This window comes from Halichoeres trimaculatus, unplaced genomic scaffold (genome assembly GCF_033239565.1).
Source record: "Halichoeres trimaculatus isolate MK-OKI-2021-1 unplaced genomic scaffold, fHalTri1.1 fHalTri1_scaffold_20, whole genome shotgun sequence".
In the NCBI taxonomy this organism is placed as follows: domain Eukaryota; kingdom Metazoa; phylum Chordata; class Actinopteri; order Labriformes; family Labridae; genus Halichoeres; species Halichoeres trimaculatus.
The window spans coordinates 2152861-2166709 of NW_027437198.1; the positions used below are offsets into that span (position 1 = coordinate 2152861).

The 13849-nt window shown below is 39.2% G+C and overlaps 1 long non-coding RNA gene across 1 annotated transcript in view; it reads right to left on the minus strand.

Annotated features, from left to right (window-relative positions):
• Positions 1-5566: 5566 nt before the first annotated feature.
• The window catches only part of LOC141809755 (uncharacterized), a 57931-nt gene continuing 49648 nt past the window's right edge, over positions 5567-13849 (minus strand). Inside the window, exon 5 of the long non-coding RNA XR_012600011.1 lies at positions 5567-6780. This is a non-coding gene — a long non-coding RNA (uncharacterized LOC141809755). The remainder of the gene's footprint in view (positions 6781-13849) is intronic.

Consider the following 13849-nt stretch of genomic DNA (forward strand, 5'->3'; position numbering starts at 1 on the left):
GTTTACAGGATGATTATTCTCATTTATGTTCTGTTTGTTACTTCAGATGCTTAAGTTGAATATGATTAATCTACATTGGTATGAAAAGAGAAAACTCTCAGAAAAGAGAAAGGATGTAACAATAGGAGTTATTGTTAATGTGTGTATTCCTTAGGAACCAAAATGTTCTGTACAAGCGGTTGCATTACGGACCGATTTGTGTGTGAGACCCGAGAATGAATGGGCTGAGCTGCAACGGTATACGCACGCATGTGAAACTGTTAATAAACAAGTACCCAGTTGGGTTAAACTTATTAATTCTGTAGTTATTGGACTGAGAAAGAGACAGAATTTAACAAGAGGGGCGGAGGATTATTCCTTCCCATTTCAAGACGTGAACTATGACGACCTCAGAGAGGCTGGATCACCGGACTATGTGAATGATTCCTATATCCTGGACCTTCAAACTGCTGATTTGTCAGAACACAAAATGTATGAAATAGACAACGATATTGATCCTGAGAATAACTTCTATAAAAATTCCAACTGCAACTGTGAGTATTACACTGATGATCAATTCAAAAGTAATATAATAAATGGGCAATACTCTGTCAATCATACATTTCAACAGCAGAAGCCTCTATAGTAACTTAAACAAAATAAAGGATTATTTAAAACAGTTCAAGAGATTTAGTGTTATTGCTGTCTCAGAGACATGGCTCAGTACAGAGAAAGAATTAAATGTTGAGCTTGAGGGTTATAGGCTTTTTTCTACTAACAGAGACAACAGAAAAGGGGGAGGTGTTGCCTTATTTGTGAATAATGAATTAAAGTGTAAAATTTTGGAGGAGATGTCAATAAAAATAGAAAATATAATGGAATGTGTAATAATTGAAATAGATGTAGAGAAAACTAAAAATATAATAATCTCTTGTATCTATAGTGTAGGAGCCATATTGCAGTTTATATGTCACGTGGTGTTTGTGGTTTCTATGGTAACTAGCGGAAGTTTGGGTCACAGGACACAAGTGGTGAATGCCGGGTATATTTAGAGGTGTGCTTACCTGCAGTCGGATGGAGAGAGGGGAGCGGGTAGCCGTAATTTTTGTTGACCGCTACGTTTTGCCTTGTTTTGGATGGTTTGATACATTGATGTGCCTGGATTCATTCAGTGTGTGTGCGGGAGAGCAAATCACCGCTTCATTAAAGCCACGATGTCTCTGTGGGCTAGGCGGCAGCGCGTCAGACAAAGACAGGACCCTTTACTTCCTCTCAAGCGACAGGTTTGGAGTCGCTACATATACATATAGACCTCCTGGATCCTGTCTTGACATGTTCAATGACAAGATGGTTGAACTGTTTGACCAGAGAAATGACAAGAAAAATGATTGTTGTGTGTGGTGATTTCAATTAAGATTTGTTGAAGGATCATAAAATGAATAGACATTTTTTAGACACCATGTATAGTATTTGCCTTTTCCCCACGATCTTAAGACCAACCAGAATAACATCTGACAGTGCAACACTTATAGATAATATCTTTATTAATGAAATAGGTAACAGAGTTGGAAGTGGACTGCTGATCAATGATATCACTGACCATCTGCCTGTTTTTGTTACTGTACCAAATGTTTTTGAGACTGATATGCAGAGGAAATTCAACATCTATAAACCCACTTGACATAAAACACCTGAAGCCACAGAGGCTCTAGAGCAAGATCTATGGAAGCAAAGCTGGAGTGAGGTTTACTTAAGGAATGATCCTGATAAAGCTTACAATGAATTTCTATCAATCTTTTGTATGTTGTATGATAAACACTGTCCCTTAACAGCTCGAAAGATAAATAGGTACAAAGACAAGCCTTGGATAACTAAAGGATTAGAAAAGGCTTGTAAAAAGAAAAACATACTCTATAAGCAATGCCTCACATCCTGCACAAAGGAGGCAGAGAGTAAATATAAGAAATACAAAAATAAGCTGACCAGTATAATGAGACAAAGTAAAAAGGATTACTTTAATAAACAATTAGAGCAACATAGAAATGACACCCAGGGAACATGGAAGGTGCTGAATAACATACTTTAAAACAGCCCAGAGAAGTCTGGTTTTCCAGAGTACTTGAACATAAACAACCAGTCAATTAACACTGAAACCACAGAGGCTGTCAATAGATTCAATGAGTATTTTGTTAATGTTGGCTATAAGTTAGCTAAAGACATCATTGATCCACTGTTAAAAGAAGATGTCAATGAGAACATCATAGAAATAAATCCCAATACTATTTTTTTGAACAGAATTAGCGAAACAGAGGTAATAGATGTAGTTAGAAAATTTAAAATGAAAACGTCTGTTGATTGTATTGATCTTGATATGAAATTAGTTTAAAAAATTATTAATAGCATAGCCAAACCATTAACACATATCTTCAACCAGTCACTGCAAACAGGCATATTTCCCAGTCAAATGAAAATAGCCAGTCATACCCATTCATAAAAGTGGAGACATTCATTCCTTCTTCAACTATAGACCCATTTCTTTACTTCCACAGTTCTCAAAAATCTTAAAGAAACTCTTTGTCAATAGACTTGATAACTTCATAGAGAAACAGAACTTACTTAATGAACATCAATATGGCTTCAGATCAAAACGAGCCACATCAATGGCAGTCATAGATTTTATAGAACAAATATCCACAGCAATAGACAATAAAGAATATACAGTCGGTATCTTCATAGACTTAAAAAAAGCATTTGACACCATAGACCATTCATTATTATTGTCTAAACTGGTAACAGAGGAACAGCAAATAAATGGCTCAGCAGTTACCTGAAAAACAGACATCAGTATGTACATATAAACAATTGTGCTGCTCTGTGAGGGAGTTCAACAGTGCAGCTGCTGGGATTGGCCTCTCTGACAGGACAGTTAAACAGCAAGCGCTCCACGCTGCCCTCCAAAGGAGTCCGGGCTGTGCATGCGCAGTGGTGCTCTCATGGACTGGTTGTGCGCTGTCCCTTTAAGAGCACCAGCTGCAAGGCATGGTGGGAATTGCTCATTGTTCTTAAGGAAAAGTTTGCTGCATCCTTTTGCTGTTGACTGCCTTTTCTTTAAACAACCTGCATCAATATCGGTCTGTGAGTAAATCATAATGTTTTCTAAACTGTGTTAATGAGTATTACAAGCAAACAGGTTGATTTATAGAGAAGTGTAGTATATGAATCAAGCATTATGAATTGTGACCGTTGTTTTTCCTTTTTCTGTTTTGTAGTTTCACAAAAATGAACTCAAATGAATCCAAATGAACTGAAATGGAAATGAAATGGAATGAAATGAAATGGAATGGAACAAAAACTGAACATTGATAAATGCTCCAAACCATACCTCATCTTCTGGATGGTTTTTTTTTTGGATATAGTTGATACACTGTTTAACTATCTGTCGAGCTGGACTGATCTTCTAGTGAGGGCAGAATAACAATAATATGTCTGACATGCTACAAGTCACATGTGGGGTTCCACAGGGATCGGTGTTGGGTCCTAAATTGTTTATATTGTACATCAATGATATTTGTAATGTGTCAAAATTGTTTAATTTTATTCTGTTTGCTGATGACACCAATCTGTTTTACTCTGGTAAGAACCTGGATCATCTTCTGGGTACAGTGGTAAAAGAATTGGATACCTTGGCAAGATGGTTTAGTATCAATAAGTTATCTTTAAATGTAAGTAAAACTAAATACATGATATTTGGAAATCAGAAAAATAATACAAGGATAAAAGTTATGATATATGGTATGGAAATAGAGCGTGGTTATGAGAATAAGTTCTTAGGAGTGATTATAGACGACAAACTGTGTTGGAAACCTCATGTTAATTACATTAAAACCAAAATATCAATGTCAGCTGCAATATTGTGTAAAACCAAAGATATTCTTAACTCAGATTCATTGCAAATGTTGTATTGTTCTTTCATACTTCCATACATTACTCACTGTAAGTTTGGGGAAAAACATATAAAACGATTACAAATCCAATCTTTTTGCTTCAAAAGAAAGTGATCAGGCTCATTAACCGAGCTGATTACCGTGAACCAACACACAAATTATTTATAAAGCTGCAAGCTCTAAAATTCTGTGAACTTGTGGATCTGAGGATAGCTTCACTGATGTACAAGGCATACCATAAAATGTTGCCAGACTGTATCCAGAGATTGTTCCAGATTAGAGTGTGTGAGTATGAACTGAGGGGGAGTTGTATGTTCACAAAAACAAAGAGCAGGACAAATGTTGAACTAAGATGTGTTTCAGTGTATGGAGTTAGTCTGTGGAATGGATTAGACAGAGAAATGAAAGAATGTCAAACACATGGTAGGTTTAAAAAGTTGCTTAAACAAAAAATGATTGTAAAGTACAGAACCATAATGTGAGCACAAAATGTGCTCAGATTTGGGATACATGTGAATTTCTGATTGTTTCGCATAAACCAAAAGGAAGCTGAGTAAATTGTGAATTTGAAAAGGGTAGGCAAAATAAGCAAAGGCTTCAGCCTACACCTTTTTCGGTCTTGTTTTGTTAGTTTGCTTTATTTTGCTTTATTTAAGCACAAACGTAACACTTGTTTGCTGTGTCACTTCTCACTTTGGTGTTTGTGGGTGAGATTCATGTTGATGTGACCGAAATAAACTAAACTAAACATGATGAAGGCTCAACAGGAGACAGATGAGAGGAGATCTCAGGCTTTACAGGCACAGCAACAAGCCAGTAACCAGATGCTTGTACAGCTAGTGAGCACTCTGTTAAATGTTTTGCCTGGTCAATCTCAATCAATGTCACCCTGGTCAACACCTCCCCCAGGGCCTGGCCACTAGCACAGCCACCACCATATCAACCACATCCTGCTGTCCCACCCCCCGTGCTTCCTCATCACCCTTACTCCTCCCAAAATGAGCATCCAAGCACTTCATCACCTCTACATGACCTGAATAACCAGCAGGAGTTTTACAATTTCTAGTCTCTTTATGTAGGATGTGTTCTTGGTGCAGTTAAAAATGGTGCTTCAGGTTTAAGTTGAGAGTCTTCATTTGAAAAGTGCCACTGAGGAGTGAGGCATTTCAGGTGTGAATGTTTGTCTGTTTTCAATGGTCTTTTTGAATGTCTGTGTCTGTTAGTCCATTTCTTATATTCACATGGGTACAAACAAATGCATTTGTGCTTAATATGATTGTTGTCTTCAAAGGAAGAAGATATTTTGTGTTTTCATGTTTTGACATCATGCTACCTCATTCTTATTTACTTCTTTGCTGAAATACCCTGTGAGAAGAAGCACTTTTTGTAATATACTTTTTATTAATTGAGGTACTGGCTGTTATATTTACAAAAGCAACACTTTTGAAAATAAAAATAATTGCTTTAATTCTGTTTATGCTTTTGACATTTTGTATATTTACAAACACAAAAAACATTGCATGTTTGGCTTTCACATGAATGAAGAATGTGGAAAATTAAACACTTTGTAGTAAAAGTGGTTTCAGTAAAAGTATAAACCACTTTCAATTAAAAAAATATTTACAGCCCACAGAATATGAGATCTACATAAACATGCAAACTTTCAGTGAAGTAAAAATGAAGTTATTTATAGTCATAGCAGCACTTACTTCCAAAAAAGGCCAGAACTGGTGCTATGAAAATAGTAGTGCATCCCTTTCACAGCTGGCAGGTGGGACAAATGGTTAAAAAAAAAATACATTTTAGAAAAATAGCTACACAGTGCATTTCTGATGTCATGAGGCTGCTGTTGCCCATGCACTTGCTCCTGATGTCCCACACCCTCCGATGCCTCGATTTCTGAGGATTCTCCATGATCTCCCTCCAGAAATTCCTCACTGCGGTCCTCACAATAATTATGTAGCACACAACAAGCTGATATTATGCGACTTATGAAACTTATGTGGGTATCATTTACTTTCAAAAGGCAGCGGCATCGTCCTTCGAGGTGACCAAATGCCCGCTCAACTGCCATACGGGCTAAACTGAGTCTGCGATTGAAATATAACTTCTGTGGTGTTATCCCTCCACCTTCTGGGTATGGTTTCATCAGCCAGGTTAGTAACGGGTAGGCGAAATCCCCCAAGAGAAGAAGAAACACATCGACTCCCTCGAAGGTTTCACTCCAGTGAGGTAAAAGTCTGCCTGCACTGCCTAGCTCATACGGTGAAGAGAGGGAGAAAACACGAGCATCGTGTACCTTTCCTGGTCGCCCAACATTAATGTCCCAGAATCTCATCCGATGGTCCACCACCCCCTGCAAAATGATTGAATAGACCCCCTTTCTGTTAAAATAATCGGATGAGTTTTCTGATGGAGCTCTTATTTGTATGTCGGTTCCATCAATAGCACCTGCCACTTGAGGAAATCTCCACTTGTCCCTAAAACCCTGTACAATTAGGCGTAATTCTGCTTCAGAGGGATGCTTGAGGAACATAGGCTTTAAAACAAAATTTATGGCAGTCACAACTTCTTGGGTGATGATGCAGCATGTTGATACCCCAACAGCAAAGAGGTGAGAGATGGACCTGTAGTCCAGGTTAGTGGCCAACCGCCAAATACAAATGCAACACGCTTCTGTACAGGTATAGCCTGTCTGTAACTTGTGTTTTTACGTTTCAGCCATGGCCAGAGAGTGTTGCAGAGATTATCAAAACTGGCTCTCTTCATTCTGAAGTTGGACAGCCATTCTTTGTCTGCCCAGGTGTTGTAGATGTGATCCCACCAACCATCTCTACGGGCATATATCCATATGCTCCTGCGGAACAGAAAAATAAAATTGGTGATATGTTCTCTTTTGATCTTCATTGACTGACGGTCCATTCCAGTAAAATATATCTGATTGGCTGTTAAATGCATTGCCCTCCATTTATAATTCCTACAACATTGTCAAAATAGGCTAGTTCTTGTTCATTCATTGTGACTTGAAAAGATAATGTTAATACGGTAATTTGAAATAAGAATGAGTGGCGAAGGCAGAAATATTTCCAGCCCTGGAAAGTTTGTTGTGTTCTGCGGTGAAATGCGTCCATGCGGAAATGCAGTTAGGCAGAACTAATGTACTGCTCCGCGTTTATCAAATTAGCCCGCGGCCGCGGGGTGGCTGTGGAGTAGCTTACAGAAAAATAGCCAAAGCTGAGTATAGACACCAATGGCATACCTGATGGATCTACAAGAATATCGCCATCTGATGAGCTGGTCATTCAGGAGGATGGCATATCTCTTCTTGCTACAGTGGCGTACAATACGCCGTCGGCGAATCAAATGCATCATGACATTGTTTTCAAGTCGCAGCTGCGACTGATTTTGAAACTGAATAATTTTAAGAAAATTACAGACACACAATAAATAATGGGCAAAAATCAGTCCAAAGAGGGCAACTAATACCTGACGCTCCATCTAGTTAAGCGGAAGTGACGTAGTGACGTTGCTGCTTTGGTCTATTTTGATTTGTTTATAAATATGTGCGTCTGAAACCGAACCGTACCATTTGTTTGTTACAATTCAAAGAAATTTTGCCTGGTGCGGACCAAAGTAATCAAACCATAGCTTTGAAAACGCCCTAAGTCTGTATTCAGACCAGAAAAGTAGTTTGGCCCACTTGTTTGGTCCAGACCAAAAGCAGACTTTATTTTTTTTGTTTGGTGGGTTTGTATTCAGATTGTACTTTTTGCAAGTGGAGTATATTCTGTTAACACATCCACGTGTGTGACGATCGGTGCTTTCATTGGACAGCACTGACAAAGGGCGGCACACAGAATACAGACCCGGAAATGGAGGTAAACGTGTGTTTGTGCTCTTATTAGAGCCACAAAATCATTTTCAGTTTCAAGAGCAGCTTCTTCAAAGCAGGCTTAACAACACCGTTTCAAATTTTTGAACAGTGAAGACGAATGCGCGCAGCAAGGAGACACTATGCTCTGTGTGTCCTGACCCACAACATGCTAGCTACAGCGTGGCTAAAGAGAAGACGAAGGATCAGGTATGAACCAAAGACGGTTAGGTTACCGTGGCTTTATAGGCCCAAAAGGCGCATGTATCCTGTAGTTAGTTCGGATGGACCTTGGTTTGTATTCAGACCTGCACAGGAGAACCGCGAACCCCACCAGAGTTCGTTTGGAAGCGGACCGAGACCTCCTCAAAGAGTGGGTCTCAGTCCGGTTGTTGGGTCCGCACCAGGGTTCGTTTGTGTGTTCATGCAGGTGTGAATACACCTGCATGAAAAGTCCGCACCAGCGTTGGAAACAAACCCTGGTCCGTTTAAAGTGGACCAAACAGTCTAAGTCTGAATATTCAGTATGTATACACCAGGTGATCAGCTCAACTCTACTTCAGTGGAGATCTACCAAAAGTGGCTTCTGGACAAGACAGTTATAGCACCATGTACAGGCCTGGCATGCTTACTACAGCTTGTTCAGGCCATCAGTGTTTACGTGTAAACGCAGATATTTTTCACATCGTTTAAGCGTTTTCAGATAAAATGTTGTCGTGTAAATGGGACCTTAATGTAACTCATGTGCTGGGTTTTAAATATGACAGGAAAAAAAGCTTAAGGAGCACATAAAAAGCAGAAATGTAAAGTGATGAAATTAACCACGACAATAGGGCTACCATGCTGGATGCCAAACGGCACTAAAAACGCCCAGGACACAGGGTTACACAGATTTGTACTATGGCACACTCATTACACCTAAAGTGACATATCATTCAAAATCATAGTTCAAGTTCTGATACATTTAACTTTTTTTTTTTTTTGCGAAATTTGAATATTACTGGTGTTGGGTGTCAAATATGACAGCTTTTGCAGGAAACAGCCTAGGAAGACAGAAATGTGCAATGATCATGCTGCACACAACAGCACTGAAAACGCTCAGGACACTCAATTGGCCTATATTAATTTTGTTCTCTGTTAGACACATTGCAGTGTTAAAGTCACAAAATGGTAGGGTCGCCATTGAAACTGCATCACAATTTCGTGTTTAATGCACCAAAACGCTTTAACAGAGCAAGAAACAACTTAAAAGTCATTTAAAATCATGCTTTGAAGCTCTGATTACACACGTTTGCTATTCCTTTCTACTTAATTTGAATGTAATTCATGTGTTTGGTGTCAATTATGATGGCTTTTGTAGGAAAAAGCTTGGTATGGCAGAGAAGCAAAACTGTGCCATTGATCACAGTATTAACACAACACTACTGTGCTTGATGCCAAAACAGCACTGAAAATTGGCAGGACGCTGATCGACATGGATTTGTGCAAAGTTATCCTCTTAACAGTGATAATTGAAAAAAAGAAATTAAAGATGCTTAGATTTTGCAAATGAACAAGAATCTCAGTGTTGCGTTTGCACCAAAACTAATTTTAAGAGAGAAACGAACTAATATAAGACAAAATATCAAAAGCATTGTTTGATGACACTTATTTGTACTTTTTCCTTCGAAACAAGATATGAACTCATGTGTTTGCTGTTAGACATATGTTAAATAGGGTCACTAGATGGCACCCTTGTTCAACTAACAAATGGAGTACTGTTCTGAGAAAAGGTTGAACTGTGCCTGCTGTGCTATACGCTTGTACACACCCTGTTGTGCTGTGAGAGCAGGGCGGCAGTACACCTGCTGATTGAAGTCTTAATGTCTAGTCGTAAAGATTAATCTTGAAGTTGCACTGAATAAATACAGCACAGGCTAAAGGTCAAAGAACGAATAGTGTTTTGCTTATTGTTGACTGCAAGATGCCGCCTACACAGTCCGACATGCTTAACAAGATATGATTGGGTTTGCAAAAATAAGCTCAGACGAAGAAAGAACGATATGTTAGACACGTTGCAAGACGCATAAAGACAGTAACACATACTCAACAACCCACAAACACAGTCACACTAAAAAACAAACAAGCAGACACAGGTAAAAAAATACAGCAACAGTCTATGTGTAACAGTATATACATATAAAAAGAAAACCCAGAATAATTATATACAGGCCACACAGTTACATATACAGACGGAACACCGGATTCATGCACACACAGTCACACAAATTCAGAAACACACACAGACACATAGACCGACAGTCATGACCACACTAAAACACACAGACTTATAGACTGACAATCACACAATACTGACAGACAAATACACAGTCACACCAATACTGAAAGACACATAGCTTCATGACTGACAATCACACCAATTTTGACTGACACATGGACTCATAGACCAACACTCACACTAATCCTGTCAGAAACTACAACTCATGACTATCACATAGATACTAAAAGACACACAGCCCCATAGACTCACAGTAACACATGTCCAGACAGACAAGCAGAAACATGCAGAAATAAACACAAACACAAAGACAGTCACACTAATACTGACAGACATACAGACTCAAAGAAGAACGTCACAACAATACTGACAGACAAACGGACTCAGACACAAACTAGACTCATAGACTTCACAATAACAAAAATCCTGACAGGCGCACACTGACTAACAGCCTCATACACCCACAGTCACACCAACACTGAAAGACACACAGATCCATAGTCTAACAATAACAAAAATCCTGACAGACACACAAATCCTGACGGACCGACAATCCCACAATCACACATATCCATACATACACACACCGTAAGTAAGGATTCGTGTGTATGTATAGGTATACATACACACGAATCCTTACATACACACACAGACTTATAGACCGACAGTCACAAAAAAATTAACAGACATACAGAGACCCATAAAAACACAGTCACAGCAATGCTGACAGACAGACTCACAGTCAAACCATAAAAGACAGGCACAAAGACGCCTCGGTCTACAGCTAAACCATAATGGACAGACATACAGACTCCTAGCCACAGAGTCACAGCGGTTCTGGAAGACACACAGACTCGTAGACTGACAGTCTAACCAATACTGGCAAACACACAGACTCACAGGCTCAAACTGACAGATGCACAGACTCACAGACTCAGTCACACAAATCCTGACAGACAGACAGACTCATATGCATAGAGTCACAACAATCCTGACACACAGGACACACAGTTACACATTTGAGGTCACACAGACTTATAGACACAAATAGACAAAGGGGGGATTTTAACAGTCTTCATTGCTCAATTTTTTATTAAATCATTTTCATTACATGGTTTCCAGTCATTCTTGCGTCCAATGTTATATATTATATTTTATAAAAATATTATTACTGTGTTGATCGGCTGGTTAGGCAGGTTAAATAAAATTTGTTTTACTCGAGTGACAAGAGACCATGGATTGTATAAACTTGGACAAAGCGTCACTGACGTCTGTTCTGAGACACTATTTTGAAGCCAATGCATGGCTGCGGCCATCGTGGAAATGCGGTGTTCTGGGTTGAGCCAGGCTCCGGTTCAGAGGCGGAGTTCAGGTGGAGTGCGAGCAGGCTGAGTTGTGATTGGGCAATGAATCTGCACGCATTAAACTCAACTCTACTGCTAAGGTAAGCTAAATGCTACTTAGCGGGGCTAACGTAAGCTAACTGGCAACTGACTGGCAATCCCTTTCATCTCCGGTCCTCTGCACTCTTCGATCGTTTTTTTTTAGAGTAGTTGACCCAAAAATTTAGAAAAAGTTGTAAGAAACTTTCATCATCTATGTCAACATACAATTTTAATTAAACCAGCAGGTTATTTCTTAATATACAAGTATAGTAAAAAAAAAATAAATGATGACAATTATTAGATGTTATCCCAACCACACGCTGTAGTCCTAGCTTGGAAAATAACTACATTACTATTTTAAGTGGCTCCGTGTCCAGCAACCGGACATGAAAATACTTTTGTCTGGTATCACCCAGAGATGCCAGTGGAAAGTTAAAATTCCAGCAAAGAATGAAAAGAGCAGAAAATTCATAAACAGTGCCATGGCTACATTTATAAATAGTTTTGATGGTGTGCTGATTGAGCACCCTCACATTAGTCATGACAGTCCTGGGCTATTTTCTTTCTTTTTAAATCTTTTTATTGATTTTCCTTGGCCAACAAAGTATATCACAAAAGATCGGTAGATGTACAACTTCTTAAGAGGTAGTATAGGAGTAAAAATAAATAAGCGAATACATCGTAAGAATTGATAAAGAGCCAATAGCAAAACCCCCACCACATATCCCACCCACCCCACAAATGCCCACAACTGTCAAACACATACACACACATCCCTGCCCACCCTTGCCCTCCCCTCCCTTGCCCTCACCACACAATGGTCACTCACAATCTTACAAACACAGAAAAATCAGAAATAGAAAAATAAAAAGCAAACCAATATTGAAGAGTTAGACATATCGGAAGCAAACATGACAAAGGACAAGGGAAAAAAACAGTCGAAAAGTTGGTAAAAAAAGTGAAAGAATACAGGCAGTATCTCAGGGACTAGCACTGTCCCTTTAAGGTGCTAGATCAAGGTTATCCACAAACCTTAAAAAAGGCTTCCAAGTTTAAAAAAAAAAAGTTGCGAGGGACCCTTTAAAGCTATAGTGCAGAACTTTAAATGTCTATGATTGTCCATTTTAGCCATGCCACTACTAGTGGAGATAACAAAATGCAGATTAAGCTGATCGGCTCCTCTAACACCTCACGGGATTCTTCAATATATATAATTCTTGATTTGCTTGTCAACGGGCCACATTCCCGCACTGGCGCGGAGGAAATTACGCATTTTACGTCACAACAAGAAGGGAGGGGGAGGACGCGCAGAGTACCTCATAGTAACAAGCAGAGCTCAAGCGGAACGAGGAAGCAACATGGCAGAGAATCCAAAGAAACGGCCGAGAAAGAGTTCTGAAGTGGATCCTACCACCAAAAAAAAAGCCTGGACGTTTGGCAGAAGGATTGCTGGGGAAGAAGGAAAGTGACCGACGGAGAAGGCAAACACTGATTTGTATTGGCGTGGCTTTTCCTTGGTGGAGAGCCTTGAAGGCAGAGATTGGGCTGAGGGCAGACACAGATGTGGCCTTGCAGCTGTTGGATAAGTAATCATTTTCATTACAGTTACGAAAAATACTCTAAGGGGACACTTTCATCAACCCCCATAAAGACTGGCTGAAACATCCGACCACCCCTTCCCCCATCACTGTCCAGCTATGGCGCTGAATCTCAAAGGTACATTAGTTTGTGTCTGTGCGAGTGGGTGTCCTAAGACCAACATGCAGCTTGCATTAGTAGCTGCAAAGCTCTCGTTTTGTAAATATCCACACGTGACATTTCTACATGGTCTTCTGCAGACCAAGTGGTTTTGCTTGCTAATCACTTTAGATCCACAATTGTATTTGCACAGGGATGATATCTTCAACATGCCTGGGGTTGGTGCTCTTACTGATCAGGAGGATGTGGTAGATGTCTTACAGGAAGGGTAAATCAATCCATAATATCAGATAAAAGGTATAAGGTAAAAGAGGCATTATTTATTTTGGTCTATTCATTAGAAAAAATGTCTGAGTTACTCATACATTGATATCACATTTTATATGCAGCATGCACTCCCTGAGTATGGACGACACTCAGATTATTGATGAGGATGAAGCCAACAACCTCAGGAACAGTGTGTAAGTTCTGCTTATAATGTACAGTTACCTTTGAATGCTGTATTTGTTTTACTTCTAGACTTATGCAAATGCAAATCAAATTTGGCCATCATTGTCAAGGAAGAATTTATGGCAGCACTGTTGTTGTGTTGACTGTACATGTGAATCAGAATATTTTTCACAATATTTTCTTTTCCCAATTATCTTCAATCAATATGGAATACTTACAAAAATGTATGTTTTCTTTTTAGTAT